Here is a 4,476-nt window from a genome sequence, read left to right as displayed (position 1 = left end):
AGAAAGTCACCACACCCAATAGCAAAAACGAAAAAAAAAAAAAAAAAAAAGAAAGAAAGAAAGGAAAGAAAGCCAAGTCCAGGGCTTGACAGGGCTTGAGACTGTCCCTAGCACTGATTCCCCATGGGACACTGATTCCCCTCTTCCATCTCAGTTAGCCCAAATGAAATGAGGGTCAAGACCACTCCCTCCTGATAGGGAACTCGGTAAGTGAGAACTTCATCGATATGAACAACTGCCACTGATACTCCTGGGCATCTCGACCACGGGCTCCGGAAAGGATGGTGCCCCTAAGTCCGAGTTTATCAGCTCCAGACTCTCCCTTCTCCCCCAGCAGGTGGGAACACAGACGCACCTGCCTTGGTCTGACGTGTGAGCAAACAGGAAACCAGAGGAGAGCTGCTGCTGCCAGTGATGGGGCAGGGAATGTGTACACCCAGATATTGGAGGCATTCTAGGAGCTTCTGCCTTCTCCCCTTCCCAAGGCAGGGCCTCACAGGTGGGTCAGGCAGCCTGCCCTGGATTGAGTCCCTGCCCCAGCCCTGCTCACGCCTGCTCCGTTACATGCGTTTCCAGGAAGAGGCAGGGAGGGGAATAACAGCGTTCATAACCCCCATCCACACCCTTTCTCCTGCTGGCGTCTCGCCACGACACTGGGAAACGCAAGAGAGCAGGTGTCCCCAGGCTGGTGACCGGGCTCGGGAGGCTCACATCTGCCTCCTGCTTCCAAGCCAGAGTCATTGACAATATGAAGGCAATAAACAGAGGCTATTCAGGCCAGGCGACAAGGGACACAGCTGGTCATGGATGGAAAGCATGCGACCCACAAAACCTACTGACGGGGTGTCCTCTGGGACCTGAGGAGGCCAAGAAAGACATCGGGGGTGTGTGGAGTCTCACACACAACCCAGAGGCTCAGGATGTGGGCGCCAAAGGCCCCCATCCACGTTGCCACGACCTTTGTGCTGCTGTGGGGAGAAACCCAAGAGTCACAGAACTTGGTCAGGGTCACCTCACGGACGCCCATCACCCACCCGGCCTGGCTTCCTCCAAATATATCAACGAACTCCCTGTATGGGGCCGGGCAGGGGCTGGCCACTGTCCTGCCAAGCCACTCAGAGCTGCCACCAGGGGCCAAACCTGGCAGGCCATGGAACCCAGGGGCATGTTTACTTTGATCCATGCCATGGTATAAAAGTGAGGACATTCCATAAGACAGTCCAAATCACTTCTTTTTTTTTTTGATGAGCATGCCAGGCCCCGCTCCTGCTTGAGATCCCGAATCTGGTCAAGACACTGCCTGTAGACAGATCAGGTCAGTTGGAGGAAGAAGATGTCGACAGGTTCATCTGGGAGCTTAGTCTCCAAGTTCCTATTCCCTGGGGACAACTGTCACCCCTAGTTTCCCTTGATGCTAGTTCTCAGGCTGACACTCTCAGATACTCCTGGGTCTGGCCTTAATGCTCCTGACCCTGATGCTATAATATATTCTCACCTCCTCTGCCTCAGCACAGCAGGACAAAGCCAACTCCTTCTCAGGGTCATCCTATTCTTCTGCCTTCAACAGTCTTTCTCTTCCAGGGAGCCTTCCTGGATTACCCAGAAACAAAGCCTGAAGAACCACCAACCCTGAAACGTAGACAGTCCCCAACCCCTACAACCTATTGCTCAGTTTAAAATCTTCCTAACCCACCAGCATCTCCTGAGCTCTCAGAGCTGAAGAAGACATACCCAATTGCAGAAGGAGACTCCTGGAGCCCAGGGGAGGGAGGAGGAGCCAAGTCTGTGGTCACAACACACCATGGAGGTAAAGACCCAGATTAGACTCTCCCCCTCCACACAGAAAAACTAATATCTAGGAAGCTGCAAAGCCTTCCTGGGTTCTCCACAGTGCTCCCTCCACCCAGGGCCACAAGTCGACTGCCACAAAGATCAGACGGGTCTGTTCGTGCTGGAGAGAACCGCAGGTCCCCAGAGTCTAACTAAGTCAGTTGGCTCCAAATCCCTGCTTCTTCAGTTTTCCCTAGCCGGCAATGCAAAGAGAAAAATAAAGGTACCATTGATTTTCACAAACCCAGAGATCACACTTAAAGTGCTATCTTAGGACCAGCAGACGGTGTAGTGGTTACATTACTGGACTCCCACATGGCCTACTGCACTTTGAGTCCTGGACCTGGTAGCTTGAAACTCATGCTAGGCACATGTGGATGGGTGCCCAAAATGCCAGGAGAAGGATGGAGGAGAAGGGATTGCACAGCATGGCCACCCTCCCTGTCAGCCATGTGGGAGTGTCCAGTGCCTTCGCCACCACACCACCTGTTGGCCCCAAAATAATTCTTAAAAAAAAATAATTTTGGGGGGCGAGCCAACAGGTGGCATGCTGGTGAAGGTGCTGGATTCCCACACAGCCGACTGCACTTGGAGTCCCAAATCTGGCAGCTTGCCTTCTCACTTCCCCCACAACCCCTGTCTCTCTCTGATGAACACACATGCCCTATAGCAAATTTTTAAAAAATAATAATAAATTAAATCAAATAAATAATTCTTTAAAAATTAATAAGTGCTGGGCCATGTGAGCGCACATATCTTATAATAAACTTTAAAGATAAATAAAATGTTAAAACAATGTATAAATAAATAAGTAAGTGCTGACTTTGATTCTGAAGTGCTGTCCTCCCACCTTTAGTGTCAGAGTGACCGTTCATGAAATATCAGCAATAGATGAAGCGTGTGTGGCTTTTTTCCCATAATTAGTGCCCATCTTTGGCAAAATGACAAGTCAGTAATGCTGTTATCAGTTCCCGACTTTTATTTATTTCATTGGTTCATGAAATCGATGGCTCGGAACAGTGAGCTGTGTGGCCTCCCCTACCCCCAACCACTACCTCTTAGAAGGTGACCTTAGGGTCATGTGCCTTTGTTGGGACCTAGCTAGACACCTGCTTGCTGCCGCTAGTAGACAGTCACACCTCTGCTGGGGCTCAGACTTGTTCAAGTCACCAAAACGAATACCTCTGGCCTGCCACCCTAGGGACTAGGAGGCCAGTGCCCAGGGGGTGGGGTTGGGAGGGATCTTAGGGATCCCAGAGTTCAGCCCCACCCCCCCATGTGAAGATGGGAAAGCTGCAGCAGAGAGGCAGTGAGCAGCCCAAGGTCACAGACAGGCAGCAGCAAGGCCGAGGACATCCTGGAGTTCTTCTAACCCAGGGCCACTTACAGGGTGGATTTCTGGAGCACATTCAAGAAGGATGCCACCTCCTCCTGGGTCTCCATGCACGTCTGCCAGGGCACCACCACCAATGCAGCCCAAGTACACTCTCTTCTGTCCCAAGCAGGGGCCCTTCCCTGCCCTGAGCCAAGCAGGCCTGTGGATGGATCTAGGGCCCTAGAAACAGTTACCTCCATTAAAACCTGCCACTCCAGGGCCAGCAGGTGGCGTGGTGGTTGAGGTGCTGGACTCCCCCTGGCCGACCATGGTTGGTTTCCAGACCTATGGCTTACTTTCTCACTTTCCCTTTTTCTCTGTCTCTATGTTGCTCTCTGGTGAGTATGTGTGCCCCATAGCAATTTTTTTTAAATAATTGTTTTATTTAACTTTATTTATGTATGTATGTATTTATTTTTATTTGACTAGAGACGGACAGAGTGAGAGAGAGAGAGAGAGAAAGTGAGAAAGCAAGCCACCAGATCTGGGACTCAAACCACAGTTGTTCATGTGGGAGTCCAGTGCCCTTAACCACCACGCCACCTGCCAACCCCCTATAGCAAATTTTAAATAATAACAATGAATAAAATTGAATAAAAAAATAATTAAAAAAAAAAAACCTGCCACCTCCAAATCCCCTATGTTCCTAATAGGAAGCTCCACCACCTCCCAACTTTCAAGGAGATCCTGGGAGTGCAAGCCTCACCACCACGGCAGGAACTACTATCATACCCTCCATCGGCGCCTTGATTGGTGCCACACTCCAGGGCGCGAGGTCCAGACCCACTGCCAGCTTCCAACCCAGCTCTCTAGGTTTCAACAGAAACGTGATCAGCTTCTCCATCCAATGGATTTTCATGGCCCCAACAGAGACTCCTGTCCTCTGGGCCAAGCCTCCACTCAGCGGCAGATTCTCTGCGAGCTCCCTAATACACCCACATCCAACTTCTTTTTGCACACCTCCAGTGGTGGGAAGCTCACTACCTAGCAGAGGACGTCATTCTAATACCACTCGAATATTCCTCAGGTACAACAACCCGATTTGTCCTTCAAACTCAACTCTCCTGGTGCCATTGCCAGATTCCTCTCTCAAGATCAACTTACCCTCCACAGCACAGCAACCAAGAGAGACATAGCCTCCTCCGTGCGGCCGCCCTCAGCCTGGTGAAATGTTTCCCTTAACGTAATGTAAGACCAAACTCAGTGCACAGGTCATCGGTCACCTTCTCTAGCGACTCAGCCTATGACCTGCCAAAAGCCCTCAGTCTATC

General features: G+C 50.9%; 1 protein-coding gene across 6 annotated transcripts in view; it reads right to left on the bottom strand.

The window, feature by feature from the left end:
- Positions 1-4,476, bottom strand: part of KDM2B (lysine demethylase 2B) — a 147,709-nt gene that overhangs the window by 98,662 nt on the left and 44,571 nt on the right. The window lies entirely within an intron of this gene.

This window comes from Tupaia chinensis, unplaced genomic scaffold (assembly GCF_000334495.1).
Source record: "Tupaia chinensis unplaced genomic scaffold, TupChi_1.0 Scaffold000258_1, whole genome shotgun sequence".
Lineage (NCBI taxonomy): Eukaryota > Metazoa > Chordata > Mammalia > Scandentia > Tupaiidae > Tupaia > Tupaia belangeri.
The sequence above is the reverse complement of the archived record's forward strand: the minus strand, read 5'-3'. Positions and strand labels throughout refer to the sequence as shown.